This window comes from Phodopus roborovskii, unplaced genomic scaffold, assembly GCF_943737965.1.
Source record: "Phodopus roborovskii unplaced genomic scaffold, PHOROB, whole genome shotgun sequence".
NCBI classification, from domain to species: Eukaryota; Metazoa; Chordata; class Mammalia; order Rodentia; family Cricetidae; genus Phodopus; species Phodopus roborovskii.
In genome coordinates, this window is record NW_026126511.1 from 30,080,726 (window position 1) to 30,104,415 (window position 23,690).

A 23,690-nucleotide genomic window follows, 5' to 3' on the forward strand; every position below is an offset into this window, starting at 1 on the left:
AATCAATAAACCCATCTCTAAAATGACTTATCCCTCAGGAAATGAAAGTACTCCCGAGGAAAGGCAAGGTTCACCAGAAGAGGCTGAGTATGCAAAAGTATTTATTGACTTCTCTACTAGCTCTGGGCAATTTACCTTTCATCTTACTTTATGTGATGCATAGAGAAAAAAATACTTATTTGGAGATATTTGAGGTGAATCTGAGTATATGAGTGTATCTACACATCCTGGTATCGTATAGGAGCTTTTTGTTTCTTTTCTTTTTTTTTAATTTTTTTTCTTTTCCTCCTTTATGTCATTCATCTTTAATAGATGAAAATGTTCATAAAACATTTTTGCCTTAAATTCTGCTTACCCAAAATGAAATCATCTTTCTTCAAACAGCCGCCATTCCATTTGTGTGTGTGTGTGTGTGTGTGTGTGGTTCCAATTGTAAACACTTTGCGCAAACTATTTAAGAGAGGGTCAAGTTCATTCTCTGACTTAGCTCAAATGACAAAATCAAAACACTCCAGTTTAGGTACCCCAGACAACAGCACCTGTTTCTTCCTTCTTTCCTTCCTTTCTTCCATCCTTCCTTCCTTCCTTTCTCTTTCTTTCTTCCTTCCTTCTTTTTCTTTCCTTCTTCCTTCCTTTTTTCCCTCATTCCTTCCTTCCTTTCTCTTTCTTTCTTCCTTCCTTCCTTCTTTTTTCTTTCCATCTTCCTTCCTTCCCTTCCCTTCCTTTCTTCCTTCCTTTCTATTTTTCCCTAGTAGCTCTGTTTTGAAAGCAAGGGGTCAAGCAAGAGTCAGGTGTAGTATGAGGAGGAGCTTTCTTCCTATTCATTACACAGTGTGTACTTATCATGTTCACATGCTGTAGAGAAAGAACCTAAATTATGTTTTCTATTTCTTTACTTACAAAACCACTTATCACATTTGAATTTCTTATCATCATGATATCATTTATACCTAATTGCCATCAAAAGTTGTGTATTCTCAAACAGTCACACTGAAAGTCATAAAGGTTTGAATGCAAGGGAACATACATCTCTAAGTTCACAACACTTTCCTGCACACATCAAATACAATCCCCCTATCTTCCAGATACTTCCCAAAGACTGTCAAATTACTGATATACTTATTTCAATTATTGTAGTTCAGTTCCTCATCATCTCTCCATCTAAATGTCATAAAAATTATACTTTGGTATTATTACTTGTTTCATTTCATGAAAATCTATTCTCTACATTAAAGCCATCATTAACTCTACACCACATAATTTTGATCATTCCAGGCCTTGCTTGAAATTGTTCCATGGATTTCACAACTACCTTGGCACAATATAGTAAACTTGCATTGTGTTTACCAAATAAGTTTCATATGGAGCCATTTTACACTTTAGAGTTGATACACTCCTGATAATGACTGCTTGCTATTCAGATATATGAACACATATTTAGTCAGTTAGGTAGAGGCACACAGAAAACTGTGTGTGTGTATGTGTGTGTTTGTGATTTCTTTTTATTTTTGTGATAAAGCTTGTTTATAAGTCACCACTATCACTAGAACAAAATATAACCACAGGCAAATAAACACAGGCAAAGCCATATGATATGAACAAAATCCACTGCTGGCCAGGAATGTTACATGCTTTGATTTGTTAATGTTCTACTCTGTAGTGACACCATATGCTTCTGTTACCTATATATATATATGGCATATTGTTTAGTTCTTTTTAAATTATTCTCCATGATTACCTTCAAATGAGATTAGTTTTAGAGAAATGATAATTATCAACAGAAATATAAGACCATGTTTTATGTTAAATCAAAACAACTGACTTTAAACCACAATTTATTGGTATGCTTGCCAATAAAATGTCAAATTCACAATCTAAAAATTATTAAAAATATAAGTGAGGCAGATATTCCTGATAAATGTTAAAGGAAAAATGACATTTCAAGTGAGTTGTTAGCACAGAAGCCATGTAACAGGATAAATTAAAAACATGCAGAACCATTTGAGTATCTCTTCCTTACCCTGACTTTTCTACAAATAGTATTTCTAAAAACAACAAATTATTTTATTAAAGTAATGTAGCAACAATTAAAGATAAAGAGGCCATAATATTGTAAAAACAAGGAAGGGGCAGGAGTGATAAATGGAAAGTTTTGGGAGGTAGAAACATAGAAGAATGATATAATTTTATTATAATCTCAAAAAATAAAAATTAATTTAGTTATCTTTTCCAACCATTCTTTTGCCCTTAAATCTAAAACCTTTTTTTATTTATAATTTTTTATTTAATTTCATATAACAAAGTCCAATTAAATGAAAACAAACATTTATACACAATATTTGGGAAATTGGGCGTCGTTCTTTCCAAACTACTTCCTGCTGGTAAGGGGTGCTGTCTTGGGGGATTCGAAGAAGATTCAGATATCCTGGCTGTAGTATGTAGGGCTGTTTTGTCCAGCTGTTTTGAATGTAGGATCACCTTGTACTCTGTTTCAGGCGGTCTGGTGTGATCAAACCACATTAGTCTGGAAGGAATCCACATCTTTTCATTTTCTATGGAAACAAAAATAGAAATCCTTTTCCCCAGTAACTTGTTCTTCAAGTTAAATTTTGGAGTCAAAACATTTTTTTTTTAATTTATTATTTTACATGTCGATCCCAGTTCCCTCTCCCTCCCTCCCTCCCTTTTACCCTCTTTGCCCTCTCACATGCACTCTAAACACCCTCCCCTCCCATCCCCGCACCATAATTCCATATGTAGGGGAATGCCATCCAGTTGGGGTTATGTAGATGTGACAGGTCCTGTGAAGTAGGGACTAGGGCTTCTCTCCTGTCTCTAGAATAAGGCAGTTATCCCTCCATGGGGGATATGTTTGCAAAGTCCTTTTGTGCACCAGGGATACATCCTGGCTCCACTGTCTGAGGTCTCTTAGACTGCTCAGACCTTCTGACTGAGACCCATATTCAGGGGAGCCCGAGTCAGTCCCCTGCTGGCTTCCCAGTTATCAGTCTAGTGGCCCTTAGCTCCTCCTTGTTTAGGTAAGCTGTCTCTATGTGCATACCATGTTCCTCTTTTTGTGACTGGGTTACCTCATTCAGGATGGTTTCTTCAAGTGCAATCCACTTGCCTGCGAATTTCAAGATACCATTATTTTTTTCTGCAGAGTAGTATTCCATTGTGTAGATGTGACACATCTTCATTAACCATTCTTCAATTGAGGGACATCAATGGTTGCTTCCAGGTTCTTGCTATTACAAATAGTGCTGCTATGAACATAGTTGAACAGATGTCTTTGTTGCATGGATGTGAATCCTTTGGGTATATGCCTAAGAGGGGGATTGCCGGGTCCTGTGGTAAACTAATTCCCATTTTCCTGAGGAATCGCCATACTGATCTCCAAAATGGCTGTATGAGTTTGCACTTCCACCATCAGTGGAGGAGTGTTCCACTTTCTCCACATCTTCTCCAACATAAGCCATCACTGGTGTTTCTAATTTTAGCCATTCTGGCAGGGGTAAGATGGTATCTCAAAGTTGTTTTGATTTGCATTTCCCTGATAGTTAAGGATGTGGAGCATTTTCTTAAGTGTCTTTCAGCCTTTTTGTTTTCCTCCATTGAGAATTCTTTCTTCAGTTCTGTACCCCATTTTCTAATAGGGTTATTTGGTGTTTTGTTGACTAGTTTCCCGAGTTCTTTGTGTATTTTGGAGATCAGCCCTTTGTTGGATATAGGATTAGTGAAAATCTTTTCCCAGTCAGTGGGCTGCCTTTTTGTCTTGTCAACTGTGTCCTTTGCCTTACAGAAGCTCCTAAGTTTGAAGAGGTCCCATTTATTAATTGTTTCTTTCAGTGTCTGTGCCCCTGGAGTTATGTTCAAGAAGCTGTCTCCTATACCAATTTGTTCAAGGGTACCTCCTACTTTCTCTTCTAAGAGGTTCAATGTGGCTGGATTGATGTTGAGGTCTTTGATCCATTTGTACTTGAGTTTTGTGCATGGCGACAGACATAGGTCTATCTGCAGTCTTCTACACACCCTCATCCAATTGTGCCAGCACCATTTGTTGAAGATGCTGTCTTTGCCCCATTGTATAATTTTAGCTGTTTTGTCAAAAATCAGGTGTTCATAGGTGCGTGGATTAATGTCAGGATTTTCAATTCGATTCCATTGGTCTACCTGTCTATTTTTATGCCAATACCAGGCTGTTTTCAGAACTATAGCTCTGTAGTAGAGCTTAAAGTCAGGAATGGTGATGCCTCCTGATGCTATTTTATTGTATAGGGTTGTTTTGGCTATCCTGGGTCTTTTGTTTCTCCATATAAAGTTGATTATTATCCTTTCAAGGTCGGTGAAGAATTGTGGTGGGATTTTAATGGGGATTGCATTGAATCTGTAGATTGCTTTTGGTAAAATTGCCATTTTTACTATGTTTATCCTACCTAACCAAGAGCATGGGAGATCTTTCCATTTTCTGGTATCTTCTTTAATTTCTTTCTTTAGAGTCACAAAGTTCTTATTATATAGGTCTTTTACTTGTTTGGTAAGTGTTACATCAAGATACTTTATGTTGCTTGTGGCTATTGTAAAGGGTGATGTTTCTCTGATTTCTTTCTCTGCCTCTTCGTCGTCTGAAAAAAATAGGGCTACTGATTTTTTTGAGATTATCTTGTATCATGCTAGTTTTCTGAAGGTGTTTGTCAGCTGTAGGAGTTCCCTGGTAGAGTTTATTGGGTCGCTTATGTAAACTATCATATTATCTGCAAATAGAGACAGTTTGACTTCTTCCTTTCCAATTTGGATGCCCTTGATCTCCTTTTGTTGTCTTATAGCATTAGCTAGAACTCCTAGTACGATATTGAAGAGATATGGAGAGAGAGGACAGCCTTGTCTTGTTCCTGATTTTAGAGGAATTGGCTTAAGTTTCTCTCCATTCAGATTGATGTTGGCAGTTGGTTTGCTGCATATTGCTCTTATTATGTTTAGGTATGTTCCTGTTATCCCTGACCTCTCTAATACCTTTATCATGAAAGGGTGTTGAATTTTGTCGAAGGCTTTTTCCACATCTAGGGAGATAATCATATGGTTTTTCTTTTTCAGTTTGTTTATATGGTGGATAACGTTGATAGATTTTCGTATGTTGAACCATCCCTGCAATCCAGGGATGAAGGCTACTTGATCATGGTGGATGATTTCTCTGATGTATTCTTGAATTCGGTTTGCCAGTATTTTATTGAGTATTTTTGCATCGATGTTCATCAGGGATATTGGTCTGTAGTTTTCTTTCTTGGTTGTGTCTTTGAGAGGTTTGGGTACCAAAGTTATTGTGGCATCATAAAAAGAGTTTGCCAATAAACCTTCTGTTTCTATCTTGTGGAACAGTTTGAGGAGTAGTGGTATTAGTTCTTCCTTGAATGTTTGGTAGAATTCTGCACTGAATCTATCTGGCCCTGGATTTTTTTTTCGTTGGAAGGTTTTTGATGACTGCTTCTATTTCATTGCGGGTTATAGGTCTATTTAAGTTGTTTGTCTGTTCTTGATTTAATTTTGGTAAGTGATAGTTATCCAGAAACTTGTCCATTTCCTTTGAATTTTCAATTTTTGTGGAATACAGATTTTCAAAGTATGACCTGAAAATTGTCTGGATTTCCTCTGTGTCTGTTGTTATGTTCCCCATTTCATTTCTGATTTTGTTAATTTGCATGTTCTGTCTCTGCTTTTTCGTTAATTTGGATAAAGGTTTGTCTATCTTGTTGATTTTCTCAAAAAACCAACTCTTTGTTGCATTGATTTTTTGTATTGTTTTCCTGGTTTCTATTTTGTTGATTTCAGCCCTCAAGTTGATTATTTCCTGGTGTCTACTCCTGCGGGGTGAATTCGCTTCTCTCTGTTCTAAGGTTTTCAGTTGGGCTGTTAATTCTTTTATGTGACTATCCTCTGTTTTCTTCATATGGGCACTTAGTGCAATGAACTTCCCTCGTAGCACTGCTTTCAAGGTGTCCCATAAGTTCGGGTATGTTGTATCCACATTCTCGTTGAATATTAGAAAGTCTTTAATTTCTTTCTTTATTTCTTCTTTGACCCAGGAGTGGTGCAATTGCACATTATTAAGTTTCCATGAGTTTGCAGGTTTTCTGCTATTTGTGTTGTTGTTGAATTCCAATTTTAAAGCATGGTGGTCCGATAAGATACAGGGGACTATTCCTATTCTCTTGTATCTGTTGAGGTTTGTTATGTCTCCTAGTATGTGGTCAATTTTAGAGAAGGTTCCATGTGGAGCAGAGAAGAAGGTATATTCTTTTGTCTTTGGATGGAATGTTCTATAGATGTCTGTTAACCCCAGTTGAGACATATCTTCTGTTAATTCTTTTGTTTCTTTGCTGAGTTTGTGATTTGTGGTCCTGTCTAGTGTTGAGAGTGGTGTATTGAAGTCTCCCACTATAAGTGTGCGAGGTTTTATATGAGCTTTGAGTTTTAGTAGTGTTTCTTTTACGAATGTGAGTGACTTTGTATTAGGGGCATAGATGTTCAGAATTGAGACTTTGTGTTGATGGATTTCTCCTGAGATGAATATGAAATGACCGTCTTCATCTCTTTTGAATAATTTTGGTTTGAAGTCTAACTTGTTAGATATTAGGGTAGCTATGCCTGCTTGCTTCTTATTTCCATTTGATTGGAAAATCTTTTCCCAACCCTTTACCCTGAGGTAATGTCTATCTTTGGAGCTAAGATGTGTTTCTTGTATGCAGCAGAAGGATGGATTCTGTCTTTGTATCCATTCTGTTAGCCTGTGTCTTTTTATAGGTGAGTTAAGACCATTAATGTTGAGGGTGAGTATGGTCCATTGATTGTTGATGCTTGTTTGATTTAGGTTTGTTGTTGGCAGTGGTATTGTGAATATATTAGTTCTGCTTCACCCTAGGTTTCTGGTGTAGTTGGATTATCTGTTGCCTACATTTTTGTGGGCATAGTTACCTTCCTTGGGTTGGAGTTTTCCTTCCAATACTTTCTGTAGGGCTGGATTTGTAGATACATATTGGGAAAATCTGGTTTTGTCATTAAATATCTTGTTCTCTCCATCTATAGTGATTGAGAGTTTTGCTGGATATAGTAGCCTAGGCTGGCATCCGTGTTCTCTTAATACTTTTAGAACATCTATCCAGGACCTTCTGGCCTTGAGGGTTTCCATGGAGAAGTCAGGTGTAATTTTGATAGGTCTGCCTTTATATGTTACCTGTCCTTTTTCCTTTGCTGCTCTTAATATTCTTTCTTTATTCTGTATGCTAGGTGTTTTTATTATTATATGTCGAGGGGTCTTTTTTCTTTGGTCCAGCCTATTTGGGGTTCGGTATGCTTCTTGTACTTTCATGGGCATGTCCTTCTTCAGATTTGGAAAGTTTTCCTCGATGATTTTGTTGAATATGTTTTCAGCACCTTTGAGCTGGGCTTCCTCACCTTTGTCTATGCCTATTATTCTTAGGTTTGGCCTTTTCATGGTGTCCCACATTTCCTGGATGTTTTGTGTTAAGGATTTGTTGGATTTATGATTTTCTTTGGTCGATGAATCTATTTCTTCTAGTTTATCTTCTGCGCCTGAGATTATCTCTTCCATCTCTTGAATTCTATTGGTTATGCTTGTGTCCGTGGTTTCCGATTTTTTGCCCAGCTTTTCAATTTCCAGCCTTCCTTCCGTTTGTGTTGCCTTTATTTTCTCAATTTCAGTTTTCAAGTCTTGAACCATTTCCTTCACCTGTTTAGTTGTTTTTTTTCTTGGCTTTCTGTACTTTCCTTAAGGAATTTGTTCATTTCTTCCACTTTTTTGTTTGTTTTTTCCTCCATTTCTTTAAGGGATTTTCTCACATCTTCTTTGAGGGCCTCTACCATTTTTATGATGGAGATTTTTAAGTTGTACTCTTCTGCTTCCTCTGCTTTGTTGTTGTTGTGTTCCATTCTAGTTGGTGTAGATTCCCTAGATTCTGGTGGTGTCATGTTTGTCTTTCTGTTGTTAGGTGTTCTCTTATATTGCCTTCTTCCCATAGTTTCTTCCAGTAGGTGTTGGTGGTGTCTCTTCCCTCTCTCTATGGTACTTCCCCAATGGGCTTATGTGGATCTGAGATTCAATATCTGTAGGTCTATGTGGTCCAAGCTCTCTAGGAGGTTTCTCCGCAGACAGGGATCCAGGGATGGGGTCAAGGATGAGGATCCAGAAGAAGATGCCAGCAGGTACTCACAGTGGTCCTCTGGCCAATAGCTCTGGCCAATAATTCTGGCCAATAGCCGGCAGAAGAGGATGAGGGCTGAGCTTGAACTTGAGAAGGTTTTGCAGGGTAGTGGGATCTCACTGGAAACTGGCGCTCTCCAGCTGAGACCTCGTTCTTTGTCAGGGGCCCGGATTTGGGGGTCAAGGATCTTGCCTGCAGGAACTCTGAGTGGACCCGCAGAGATAGGTGGATCTCTGGGAGGGGCCCGGAACTCCAGCAGAGGACTGGAGGTGGGGTCAGAGACCAAGCCGGTGGAAATTACAGGTGGTCCCATGTGGATAGTCAGGTCTCCTTTGTTCGGAGTTGCACTGATAAGTCTCTGAAGTAGGGTAGACTGTTGGCTCCACCCTCTGTCCCAGTGCTCAACCAGAGTGGCAGGACCTTAGGTGGGGTAGGGCACAGTGTAGGCTGGAGGTGGGGATGGGTGGGGGTGTATCAGAGCTCCAAGGGTGCTCTTGATGGGGACTGGAGACAGGAGCAGCAGGATCAGGGGCCAATCCAGGGAGTTCAGGCAGGGGAGGGGAGAAAAGAGGTTGTAGGGGACAGGCAGCCCCAATTGGGCCCAGACTCACCTCTGGCCAATAGCCAGCAGAAGAGGACTAGGGCTGGGCTGGAACTTGAGAAGGTTTTGCAGGGTAGTGGGATCTCACTGGAAACTGGCACTCTCCCGCTGAGACCTCGTTCTTTGGTGGGGCCCGGATTTCAATCTAAAACCTTTTTTAAAAATGTATACCTGTATTGGGACAAAAGTGCAGAGTGAATAGAAGAATGAACTCAGGGTCCCGCCAGTCATAAATCTTCATAATCTGACTATTTTCATGAAACTATTAACTTAAAATCATATATTTTTATCATTTTCAAGCTTGATATATATTTTTCACATAATGCAGTTAAATATTTATTCTGGTCCATAATTAATGATATATTTTTCCTATTGATAATTTTGACTTTTGACATATTCTGTTTAACCTGGAGCTAAACGTGTTTTGAAAAGTACATAATTTCTTAACCTTTAATTCATCTCCTCAACACCTACTTATGAACTTATTATTGATGTGTTGCATATGTTAAAGAGGATTTTCTGAGCCAAAGAGAGGTCAGTAATAAATATAAAATTAAACAAAACGAAAACTGTCAACAAAAAAAGGCATTTTAGCATTTTGTTAGGCAGTTGAATAATAAGTGGTATTTTATTACTTTTGCAGGAGTTACAATATTTACCAACTTTTTGAGTAAAATCTGCTGTAATATCTAAAGCAACTGTGTAATTTCTTAAGTAGTTCAATATCAGATCTATATTTAAATATGCATTATATTTAATGTATACTGTATTTTAAAGGAAAGCAATGGATTATGGAATCTATTCCAGGCTTGTAGGATAATTGTTTCATTTCATTGCAGTGCATATCATAAAGTTGCTTATTGCAACTCACTCTACTAAATGCTACATTACATGAATATTTGCTAAACTATTTAAGGATTTAGAATTAAAATTGAGAAAGCATAGGTAGAGGGGAGAAAGCAAGAAACAGAGCAGACAGCCTAGATACATGAGTTTGGTCCTGCCTCAAACTGTTATGCCAGACTTTGTTATCTCTCCATGGGATGTGGATGTGGGGTTGAGTGCAGTGCAGGGACAGGAGAGATCAGGAGTGGATGAAAGGGGGAATTATGGTTGGTAATTAAAGTGAAAAAAAATGTAAATATAAAAAATAGACAGAAAATCAGTAGGACACACTGTTCTCTAAAACTGAATGCTTTCTATACCAACTTGACAATGGAAAAAACAAACAATCAAACAAACAAGAACAAAAAACATTGTCTTTGAATTTGCCTCAGCTGCAAGCAACAAACTACTGTAGATTATCAAAGTCACCTTCAACTTTACAGGTATTCTCTTTAGAAATTCTAAGTAAACAATTAAATGTTTAAATTTCAAATCTGGACCATTTCTTTTGGGGATTTCTCAACAGTTTGTCATAATACAAGTCTGAAGGATTTTGTATATCCTTGTCCATTGAAAGTACATCTTCTAATTCAACAATCTTTACACAGCATATATTTTTAGGAACTTTCATTGACCTAATAAAATAAACAACCATCATTCATGTATATACATTAAAAGTACTTGGGGAAGTTTTCACCATGACCGTGGTCTCTCAAGCATGTCACAATAGGTCACTTCCATGTGTTAGCGCTATGATTTTGATAATGTCCTCTTATTTTTCACAATCCATACATTAAAAAAAAATCTTCATTAGACAGCAAGACTAAAACACAGTGAATTGGCTATTGAGTTATAACTTAGCACTCTCATAAAAAAGAAACTTGGTGGAAATGTAAAGGCAGTCATTTTTTGGAACTACATTACTTGAGCTTTAATTGTATTGTGAGGATTTTTAAAACTAGAATTATGTTAAAATTGTTAATATTCACGGTAGCTCTTACTTTACTTCTTTTACTATTCGGCTAGGATAAATGAGGACTTTTTTTATTTCACTATTGGGCAAATGTTTGTTGAGCACCTAGGATGGCAATACACAACTTTAGGGGTGATAAAACATTCATAGATTAGTAATGTTCAGAGACAAGACAAATAAACTATGCCAACTCTACTAAAAATTAATATTAGAAAATATGATCAGTACTCTTCTGTTTCTTTAAAGCGTGGCAGGATAGTTCTGGAAAAATGCTGCAGTGTAAGCATGAGTCCCTAAGTTGGGATCCCCAATGTTTGTGTGAAATTCCTGAGAAAGTCCCATATATCACAAATCACAGTGCTAGAGAACTGGAACCATGGGATTCCTGAGGTTGACTGGTATTCTTGTGTATACAACATAGTGAGCTACATTATCAGTGAAAGACCTTGTCTCAAAAAAAAAAAAAAAAAAAAAAAAAAAATGAGTTTTACCTCATCCAGGTTAGCATGTCTATTGCTTTCATCTGGGTTAGTTCATGTTTTGGTAGTCATATTGGTAAGACTTTATACATATATTTTCTGACGTCATTAGGAGGCACAATCTCACAACAAACTCACTGATCCTTTTGTTCTTACAATATTTCTGTTCCGTCTTCAGCAATGATCCCTGAGCCTTAGGTTTAAGAGTTGTGCTATAATTATCAGTTATGGATGGGATCTCTAAATCTACACTTTGATGACCGTGGTTTTCTGTAATGCTCTCTCCCTCTCCCTCTCTCTCTCTCTCTCACTCATACATATACACATGCATGCACACATAACAACAACTAATTTAAAAAGAAGCCTGAATTTGAAGAAAAGCAAAAAGGGCTGGATGTAAGTGTTAAGAGAGAAAGTGGAGGGGAGAATGATATAATTATAATCACAAAAAAGAGGTAAGATTCAAAATACAATGGAAAGTGACTGAGAAATAACAGTGAAATCTGTTTTCCACATCCATAGACACACATGTGAATGGAGAACTTCTTGCACATGCTTTTACTCATACATCATGGATTATGAAAGAGAAAGGTTTAAGAAGAAATCAGAAGATGTGGTATTTGATGGGTGTTTAAAGAGCAGCAAGGACCCTAAAATGTGGTAGACAGGATTCTTCAAGCTGAGGGACTACTTCAGCACAGTAAAACCAAATTGTATATACCATGAGGAAATAAAGTCTTGTCAAAATTACTAACTTCAAAGTTCATATTTAAAGTACCATATTTCAAAATATAATATAAAACCAGTAATGGGGGCAACAATAGATCACTTGTAGGGTTTAAGTTTCCATGGTCTCTATAAATGTTTTCTCAAGTATTGCAATAAAATGCATTATAATTAAAACTGCTGTGCTTATTAGGCAAATAAGTTTTCAGAGTTCTCATTTCTAGCATTTTCTATAATGACATTCTGAAGCTATTACTGGATACAAGGCTATTCTTTACTGGTGAAACATATAAAAAATAACCAATGTATTAGCCAATGGTGAAAAATTGACAGAAAATTGTAAAATAATTTTGAAATACAGCAGGATACCCAGTCCAAATATAGGCATATATAAAAAGAAACAGCAGTGAGCCATGATCCTTTGGATAGTGTCTGGGGAGCTCAAGTGCAGCCATGTTAGAAATTCAGTTGAGAAGGTATCTACTTGCTCATTTCCCAAAGTATCTGGATTAGCACACATCAAGCCACATTATAATGTTTTGGCATTTCTTTTAAGATCATTAAGTGCCTCAACAAAGGTGGGGACTTCCTTAATTTTCTTTATACTATGCTATTTCCTTTCCTAATGTACAACACTTGGCTTTTAAATACCTAAAAGCAGGTGAGTACTTATTTGTGGCTAAAATGATAATATTTATATTTTATTGATTTTACAGGAAAAGCCTATCATGCTTAGACTTTTATGTCATCGCTCATTGAATGCTCAGCTATCTACTGAGGTTTGTACTTACTTTTCTTAAAGTTAAAGGTATCAATTCCTATGGTAATACTGGCATTCTAGATTCAGAACTGTAAATATAGAAATATCTTTCCATGGTGATTAGGCTCTGAATGTTTCCAGTAGAGGGTAGCTCACCATTTTAGGAAATGAAACATGAACTGTTTGAGACCACATTTTTTCTCCTTTGACTGATTCCCATTGATAACTACTCAGAAAAAAATCTGTTTCCACTGCAATCCTTCCATATCCATCTTTTGAACCTTTCACTTTCTTCACAGTAAGCTTTCAATTTGAACAATGCAATTTTTTGAACAGGCATTTTAGGATTTTGTATTACAATAAACTATTAAAAAAGTAGGCATATACTTGCCCAGGAACAGTTTCATGGTTGTATCTAATGAAAATCTATCATTCTAGAATATTGATTGTGTTGTCTCTTATTATATCTAAGTTTATAGCAATTACCAAATTGCATTTGTATAAAATGAAGATAATAGAACTTAGCCTAAAGAGTATTATGAATAATAAATCAACACATTTTAAATACTCTTTACTTTTTTTTTCTTTTTATTTCCTAAAATTTGTTTTATGCCATAAAGTTTTTTAGATTAATTTTGGTTATTATTTCATTAGTTTGTATGTTTTATAATTTTCAAAACTATTTCTATTGATTTTTTTAAAAAAGTTGACTGAATCTTTGTGTGCAGAACGGATTCAGTATTTATTTTATATATTTGAAGGTATCAATTCCAAATCCATTACTTGTAGAAAAAACCCTATTGATAAAAACTGGCGGGAATTTGTGAAAGCTTTAAAATGTGATTATAAAATATGACAAAAATAAAACACGATACACAACTGTTATTTCCTCAAATATAGTTATTAAAATAGAACTCATGATCACTAATTTATCACTATTGCAGTAGTAAGGATTCAAATATTTCATGGTCTAATATCTATTTTTCCCATTGTCAATTCCATCTATTCTGCGAAAGTATCTGTATTATTAAAATAGATGATTGATCTGTCTTTTGTTTTAGCTAAACATTTTAGTAAGATGCATTTGGTACTTTATGACAACTGTAACGTATGGATACCTCATGAATCCATTACTTATTGCAATATGTGGCCAGAATTGTCTTCGGTATTTAAATCTATTGTAAGCTTTAGTAATACAGCCCTGCTTCCAACTGGAGCATGCATCACAGTACAAATCTAATATGGTCCATTGGATCGGCAGCATTTGACAGCCCTTGCTATTTCTGTGAAAATTCTCTAAGACACTGAATTAAGAATGATGGCATGTCTCAGATTTATCGGTTTTTATTGTCTCATGTTTTATTTCTAATGGAAATATAGGTAACTCAAATAATTTGAAACTCAGAAAGAATGTTCTGCTTTGAAAACCAAAATCTCTATGGTGTATTTACTCTAACAAAGTAAGGGAAATCTGGATGCTCACAGTCAACTTCAAATCTCTGTAAGCCTTACTAAACAAATGTTTTACAGATCACTTTCTATTCATTAACATGCACAAGTAAATAACATTTTAAATAATCACAATTTTCAATATCTTTTACACGTTTATTCATGCCCAGAGAGGCTTTAATTATGGATCAGTGTAAATAGATTGAAGCAAAGAAATACACCAGAATAATCAATGATTATCTAGCACAGTTCCTGGGTGAAAACAAAGCATCTCCCTGAAACATCCTAGGATACTTTCATTCCCAAGAGAACAATATCATTTTTATATTGACCCATTTTTAAGTACATTGAATTTCCCTTACAATTTTAGAAAGGAAGAGTTCTCAAAATGCTCTGCACTAATCTCTGCAATTCGCATGAGCCTGGTTAGTTTTGGATAAACTTGATAAAGCTTCAGTCATCTGTGCATAGAAACCTCAACTGAGAAACCATCTCCAGATTGCAGGGAGGCAAGTTTGCAGGACTTTTTCTTAATTAAAGATTGATATGAAAAAAAATCCAGCCCCTTGGAGGTAGTGCCACCCTTAACTAGGTTGTCCTGGGTAGTGTCAGAATGCAGTTTGAGGAAGCCCTGGGGAGCAAGCTAGTAGGCAGTGTTCATCCCTGGCGTCTGTGGTGGTTCCAGCCTCCAGTGGCCCATCCTGCTTGAGGTGCTTAAAGGCTTACCTCAGTGATGGATTGTGATTAGAATATATAGGCCAAATACATCCTTTCCTCTCCCAGTTACTTTTGGCCAGTGTTCTATCACACCAATAAAGAGCAAACTGGGAAACCATGTGTTGGACAGTGGTTTAATCATTGCCCCCAATATTTTCTTCCATTCACTTAAGAGATTTTCCGTAAATCTTAAACAACCGAAAACTAGATTCCATATTATACTAAAATAGTGAATCATGTCATCCGATAAATAAGACAAACATCTTTTTCAGGGGTGTGTGTCTGGCACTGAGCTTTAGCTTTATCGTGTTCACATGTATTACCTGATGTTGTTTACCTCTGTTGTTGGGAATCTCGGCTGTGGTTTCATGCCCCCTTTTTAAACTTCACCTAGATGTTTAGCTGGGAACTCTGCTTTAGCCCTGCCCAGCATTAGTGCCCCATGCCACACCCCCAAACTTTACCCCAATGCACCTTCAGGCCCCAACTGCTTAAGACCACATGTACAGAGAACTTGAAGTCTCGGCCTAGTGTGTGCCATGTGATTTCTTTCCTGCTTTCTTGCCTGAGAATCAACTGGCATTCCTTTGCTCCGATTAAAACTGGTTTTATTAAATTGGCCTAATCTGATTAATTGCATGGGCAGATATCGCCCAGCAGTGGTGTAGGAATTTCCTTTGAATTGAAATATTTTGTCCTAGAGAAGATTCTTCCTAATACTTGAGAATAAGCAGTTCACAACTCTCAGAAGTTTCTTAAATTTATAAGATTCAACTCCTTGAGGTCATATAAGCAATAATAATTTCTGGGGAGAGAAAAGTCTTCCTATTCCTCTATCTGCATGTTATGCAGGGAACTCCCGGGATGAAGCGTTCATGATATGTCACTGGTGCTTATTTGAGCTCTTTAGTGATGTAGGTGTTTTTAAGTCATCCATGCTCCTGTAGGTAACCTCTCCCCAAAACTCCTCTAAACAACTTCAGTCTATTCACACATTCACTATGCTAGATTTTGGTAGCTGTTTACTTGGTCTGTCAATGCTTCCCTATTTGGGATGAATAGATGGTTCATATTGTTCCCTAAAAAGTCACACAGCATGCTCTTATCGTTGTTGTGTTGGACTTGGTTTATTTTTTGCTAGAAAAGAAAAAAGTGTATTACTAACAAAAAGGACACATCTTTAGCACTTCACCTTTCTGGTAAATAATCTATGGTGTTCATTTCCTAATTGAACTGTATCGTTTTGATTATAATTTTGATCAAACCATTTAAAATTTTTGAAGATGTTAATATTACTAGTTTTTAGTAAATAATGATTATAAGAGCAAAGTATATAATATGGGAAGTGTAAAATTCTCAGTTGGGTCTCATGCATAAAAATTGTTAAATAGCAGTGTTCTTGTCTCCAAATAGGGGGTTAGTGATGCAACCAGTCTCTTCTTAGTACTGTTTTGTTAGTGAAAAGTGTTACATAGAAGCTCCAAATTTCTCTTCATTTCTTTTAATTTTTCTTGTACTTACTGCTTTGCTGTTCAGAGTGAGATTTTTATTTTAACTAAATGTTAATCAAGAGTTTAGGTTAATATTCACAATACCCTTCTCAATTCTGTGCACAAATCCTAAATTTTAGGAAAAGTGGGATTGGTCTTCTTGAAGCAACATTAAAGTCAACATATTGTTCTCAATTATTTTGTATTTAATGTGGGGCTAAAAAGATGCCCTAAAGGATATAGGAAATATTTAATATGAGATTCTATTTAAGTGTCTGTCATGAAGGACTGTCTGTAGAAATGTAATCCAGTCAAATGGAAAATATTCCTATGCAGGAAGGCAATGATCTGAAACATAGAGAAAGGAAAAATACTGGGGATTTACTCTGAAAAGAGCAATTTAAAATATGTGAGAGAATCTCAACTCTACAATCTATCAATGAGTTTAAGGTTACTCATTATAGATACCACCTGTGCTTGAGGTCACATCATAAGCTGTGTCATTTTACTTTTAAAAGTTTCTTTGCTAGATACCACTTTAAATTATTGTTAACTTGAAAGATAAAATTTATACTGACATCAACCAACCACAAGAGGGAAGTCTTGGCTATATTAGAGGTAGTGTACACAGAGGGAGGGGTACATCTACAGGACAAAAATCAAGTGAAAAGAAAAAAGTATTATACAGTTTTGTAGTTCTTATAGCATGGTGATAAACCTACTAGAGGATAATATTTCTATGTGTAACATATTATTATACATTTCTAAAAAGTAGAGTAATATTTCCCTTTGCCTTGAAACATACTATTTCTGTGGAATTCAATGTAAATTGATTTAAAATGTATGTGCACATATGTAATCACCTATCTACCTCATGTTATGAAACCAGGGAAATTCATAAAAGTGTTTTTCCACTTAATTGTTTGAACCACATGTGGTGTGGTATCCACTAATTATCTCTATTATTTATTAGTGGCATCTAAGAGGTGAATTTTGACAGCATTTTATTTTATTTTGTATGAGAACTTGGGATTTCAGTTCTAAATTAGTTAAGAAACAAATGGAAATGATGAAGCCATTTCTGCTAATATGAGCTACTAAGCTATGGAAGTTCATCGGTGAGGACAGTACTAAAATGGACACTGGGTTTTGGAGTAGCATGTTTTAATTGAAAGGTATTCAGCTGGAAGTTTTTGTTTGGATTCAGTCTTAGGTTGTTTTTGTTTGGATTCATTATAGCTCACCAAATAATCAGCCTCACACAGTGTAATTACACAATGCAATTAACACATTATCTAATGAATAGAATATTTTAGCAATCTGTATCAGAAAAGTAGTTAATGGAATTCTAAAATTATGAGTTTGCTTTCTGAGAGCTTTACTGGTGACATCAGCAAGAAGCACTAAACACGGCTTCATATCTCTCTTCTGCCATCTGAGAGAACATTCAGCTCTGTGCTTTAGCTTTCTTAATGGAAAATGTAGCCAAAGTGTTTGACTATTTGAAGTTCCTTCATAAAAAGAGATAAAACACCATTATAAAGGCATTTACTAAGTGTCAAATATGAATGAATTACTCTGTTTATTACCTTATCCATCACTATACCTATTAGTACCTATGTGCTTTGAGGTTATAGTCATTTTGAATATATAACACATTTTTCATAAATTATATTCTTTAGTACTTGCAGATAATTTGTCCTTAACCTGATATCTAAGATCTTGTTGAAGTTAGTGATCTGTTCACTCAAAATAATAAAAGTGTAACCTTGGTCAGACTTCACCTTGCATTTATGTGCACCTTTAACAAAATAAAAAATTGAAAGATTACTTTATTTAAGTATGGTGTTAAATTATACCATTTGTTTCATAAAAGCATATGACCTGCTGATAATATTATACTGATTGTATGTTTTTAACTTTTAGTCTAGCTAAAATCTTATTTAATTCTGATAATTTTTTAACCTGTGAGATGTTTACTAGCTGCCAGCTATATTATTTTATTTCAAACAGCACATCAATTCCCAATTTGAAGGGAATCAGGTCTACTGTCCAAAATCTCTTTTTGTTTACTTATTTGATCACACATTTAGCAACTATTCTTGTACCAGAGTATCTTACAGGCAGCTTAGTTAGACATAGTTATGTTTTACTTCTGTTTGGATGGATCACTGACAAATAGCCCTGCTGTGATTACACATTTATTTTAAAGTGAAAAATCTATACAGGAATAATTCCTTATATGTCTCTGAAGTTGGTTTTCATCATTAATCAAGGATATAGTGGTAATGTAGGAACATTTGAAGAAGACGTGGACTCTGAAAACATAGTTGGAATCCACTTGGCAAGAGAGGTGAAGGAATGCACTTGGTTTTCTGTCAGTGTGTGGAGAGATATAGGAATCCACAGTGATATTGTTACTGTTGTTTGAGTCTTTCAGAAGTTGTCTTAGGCTTTAATATATTACTTGCTAGGACTGAAACATCAGGCAGAAACAACTTAGAGGTGGGTTCATTTGCTTGGCTCACATTTCCATAGGGTTCAGTCCACAGTTGCTTGGCTCTATGTGCTCAAATAGAGCATCGTTGAGGTAAAAGCAAGTAATGAAGTAGATTCCACATTTCTCTGTGGACAAGAATCAGAGAAAGGGGACACCTATAAGCAGGTCAAGGTAGACCTAGCATTAGACCCTCAGTGATATACCTTTTCCAAACCAGCCCCACATCCTTTCATCTCCTACTATGAATTCAGTCATATCAAAGTCCATCAAAGGACTAGAGGATGCTATTCTTTATATCAGACATTTTATTCCTAAAGGCGTGTTTCACTAATCTTTAAGGCCTCTCTTAATCTAATGAAGCTGACACCCAAGACTGTACATCACACACATTTAAATGTAGAGCAGGATACAATGTTAATATCATATGTATTATGGACATATTATCCAGCCAGATAGTAAAGTACATAAACTTTATCTCTTAGGTGTTGGTCTTATAAGCAATCACTGAACAGAAAAAAAATAATAATTCAACTTTGAAATCAGTATGTGAATTACCACTATCATTTTGTCCTGATTCTATAGGTATAAAGCATGAATGCAAATATTCTAAGTGGTCAAATTTTTCTTCTAAGAATTGATGTCTGCCTCATAAACAGATGAAATTTTTTGGTCTGTCGTATGCTGTGATGTATATTATTTATATTTCTATCCTAATCAAATTAATTATAAGGCAAATTACATTTAATATTTTAGTATCATTTATTATATTTACTTATGGGAGAAAACAATTATTTTAAATTTAAGTTGAAGCTAATGGTTAACTATCTGCAAATATCGAGACTTTTTGTGTTATATAGGACATACTTTTTCCTTCTTTGTAGAACAACTTGTGGCAAATCACTAGTGCCTGCTTCCATTCATATATCTAGCATTATTGGCAGTGTCTAAAATACTTTTGAAAATTTCACCATCTCTGATAAACAGATCTTTAGTTGACTTGAAAAATAGTTCCATGTTGCACCGGCCATTTTTAGTATCCTGGGAATAGTTGTATAAGCTTGTTTCACAAGGAGACTATGAAGGAAGAGGCATTTACTGGGCTAGAGTTCTTTTTCTATGTCATCAATATGTGTATATTAACTGGTCTAGTATCTACTCTTTTTACATCATTACCAAAGAAGTAATCTTAATGAAGTCTAAAATTCAATATTTCTGAGAAATTTAGAGATTCTGCTTTGTGTACCCAAGATTTGTAAAGGATTCACGATCTGAAGATATTAATCTGTAGCAGTATTAGAACAACTGCTAGAGTTGACACTTTAGAGGTAACCCCTTGCAAACTCCTTCAAATGACATGTAGAAGACTGCATACCCAAAGATCTCAAATGACTTTCCTACTGGGTAGGAAAATATCAAAGTCTTTTTTTTTTTTTTTTTTGTAGAAATAATGAAGCTTTGCTTATTCCATTTACGCTGCTTGATATCACGTTTCCAGGGTGACATGACACCTTTTTCTGAGGATTCCTTCTTCACCCGGTTCAAAGCTGATAATCTGGTGAATAAGTAATTACTGGCTGAACTAGAAACCATGCTGAGATGTGAATGTCTAGTAACTACATAGAGTTTCCATTGTAACTAATGCGCACTCCCTTGCCTCATATAACCCAAATTAATTACCCATAAAGCTTTGGGTAATTTTCGTGTGACCCTAAGCTTTGTGCATTTAACTGCATTTCTACCCAATACTAAAGGATAATGCAACAAATGAATAGTGAGCATGAAGAGAAAAGGCTGCCTGCATGGTATTTTAATAAAAGAAATTGTTTCAAAGGGTCTCATTTATTTGTTGTTTGTTATTTGGAGATGAATCAAGACAATAAAAAAAAACATTTAAAACATTTTTGCATTTGTTCATTGAGATAAGGAGGAAAAATTAATAAGGACACTTCACTAAATACATAAAGAGACTGGATGTGTTATGAGGCTGTAGGTTGATGACAGTGTATTACTCATTTCAGCATTTCCCACAGCTAATTACGTGTCTGTAATATAGGCCAATTCTCAATAAATATTTAATTGTTTCTATGTTCACATGCACTGAGGTTATTTTAGTTTGATGCAAAGGATAACACTTAAGGATTCTGGTAAGAATATGTTAATTTTTACATTTATAATTAAAATGGGCTATGAAAGTTGTTTTTAAATTTTAATTTTTCTGATAGAGACTTTTTATAATATAGAGTCTATTAGTATAATGCCACTAAATGATAATTGATGATTCACTATATAGTAGTAGCTCACATGCCATGTTCTATAGTATTTAATGTAAATCAGCTTTCCACAATTTATCCTCAGCCATGGTATAAGACACATGTCAACAAGTTTAAACTCAGAACACATTAGGGAAGGACATGATGTATATCAACAGTTTATTTATTAAATATAAAAATAAAAGCTCAGTGCTACAAACTACATAATCTACAAAGCAAAGAGATTTCTAAAAACAGCACATTTAGGAAAGTTGTAAGTAATATAATATGCCTGAGCTTTGATGAAAGAAAATAAACCATCATAATTTCTGGGAAAAAGTATAATGAGACTAGTACATGGTGTGAAGCCACTACTAAGTCTTTCCTGATTATTATTAACACTGATAGTGAATGTAAATTAAGTATGAAAAAGATGGCTAGACAGAACTCTAAAAATGTTCTTCTGTCTTTCTACACGGTTGGTGTTTTAAAAATTCGATGTATAGAATTTACTTCTCTCCATGATCAGTAGGATCATGAGAACATGAGTGAAGATTTAAGTAGCTGTATTGAGAAAGAGATCACTAAATTAGGTCAGATGTATTGGTGCCAATTTTGGTTTTAATGTTGAAAATATATTTGCAACTAGTTTCTATAATGTTGAGAATAAAGGCCAGACAATGGTTTAGATTGTTTCTGAGGCTACACTGTGTTCAGCATTGGAGGCTATTCTACTACTAGCTTATTTAATTTAGGAGTCTCTGATCTGCTTTTCCAGGGTAACTATAAAACTGAAAGTATTGGTAATGGGAAGGGAGTTGTTTAAAGACTCATTTTCAAGAAGAGGTATGGTAGAGGCTCTGTTCAGTGTTGAAAATGAAGAAATTTTATCAATCTAGACTGTAAGGTTCAAAATTTATCTTTGCCTAGAATAGATTGATGCTCAAAGTGATAAACTGTCAATAAGGTCATTTGTACTGATGCTCCTTATGGTGCAACAATCAAACCAATATGGAGAGAGCTGGATTTACTAGTCATCATCCTTGGAAATATAGATCACAACTTTGCTGTGCACCCATGCTGGGGCACAACCTTCCTTAGTTATATGGGTCAAATAGATTCCCTACCCCTTCTCACAAGAATCTGGACTCTTGTCTTTAAATTGTGCCCTGTTATCATCATCATCAATGAGTGGAGATTGTGTCCACCCAGTCTTGGTTAATCTTTTGTGAAAGATGGTATGTGACTATATTTTTAGGGTTTTCGCAATGCTTCAGAAGGAAAGAAATATTTGCACAGAACACTATGGATATTAAATCATGGCAATTCCAAAGCACACAATCTTAGAAATTAGAACTAAAATGAAGAAACATTAATATTTTAAAAGTGTATTTTTAAATAATTAAAACTAATTTAATGAAATAACAAAAATTCTTTTCTACCTTAATTTGTGTATAACACAACCAACGTTCTTCATACCCACTGATCAATTCCTCCTCCCTTTCTAATTGTCTAACATGATTTTAGCAGCACAAATGATGACATTGTAGACAAAACACAAAATCATTGAGTTCCACCTTCATACTTGCTCAGTAGTTTTCCTAAATATGCTGCACTTCTCTACCATTTTATAGGAAACAAGAAAGTATGGAATCACACAAACATTGTACTGGGAACATAATTGAAGGTGTCTGTTTATAGCTCTATAGGGAGAATGTGTTAATGACTCATTGATACAAACGTTGGGAGACTGGTTGTCCATCTTGCCTCTGTAATTGTTTTCTGTGTGTCAGGGCTTTTATGTTTTGCTATACATATACAGGGCCTCTATATGTCGTTGGATAAGGTAAGGAACAGAGGAAGAGGAAGGCAAGCCATAAATGTCCAGTTTTCTGTATTGTAAATGCTCTTGTGGCAAACAGAAAACTGTCTCTAAGGACTTATAATCTGACACCTGTCTAGAACACTAATTTTTTTTAAGCTAAAATGGGAGTAAATTAACTTCTCATCTTTGAGGTTCCTGAACAGAAGAGAATAAAAGTACCGAGCTATTAGTGTCGATAGCATAATTCATTTCACAGGATCTTGCAAAATATGGACTCTTAGAGGCTACTGCATCTTCATTTCCTGGTAGTAAGTGATCCCTTGATGTTAATAAAAAGATAAAACTGTAAAAGATCATCTTTGGTAGCTCCCATATACCCGCAGAATAGCACTTACATATATATTCTAAATGTGATCATTTAACCCAATGAGTATACTCAAGTTTGGAAACTGCTATGGGTGAAATAGCAAAAACCAAAGTAGAAATAAATAAGAAGCAAATTTATTGATAAAACTAAAGAGATAATCCTTATTGATAAAACAAGAGAAATCCTTATAATATCACTTATTAGAATAAAAAAAGCAGAACGTGTCCTCAATTAGTGAATGTAACATTCAATGAGCACCTATAAGTGTTAAGCTTTCCTGCTAAGCACCAAGAAAGGCTACAATGAGAGAAAATGCAGGCACTTATAATCACCAGGTATGGAAAACAATGTAATTGCTATGTAATTTTCCTAAAATAAAATGTAAAATGCATACTCTAGAACTGATTACAAATGCAGAGAGGTGGATCTTACAAGGGCATACATGGGCTGTCA

General features: G+C 35.4%; 1 long non-coding RNA gene across 1 annotated transcript in view; it reads left to right on the forward strand.

Moving 5' to 3' along the window:
* The window catches only part of LOC127230476 (uncharacterized), a 33,051-nt gene extending 12,722 nt beyond the window's left edge, over positions 1-20,329 (forward strand). The window contains exon 3 of the long non-coding RNA XR_007835175.1: positions 20,239-20,329. This is a non-coding gene — a long non-coding RNA (uncharacterized LOC127230476). The remainder of the gene's footprint in view (positions 1-20,238) is intronic.
* The last annotated feature ends 3,361 nt before the right edge of the window (positions 20,330-23,690 follow it).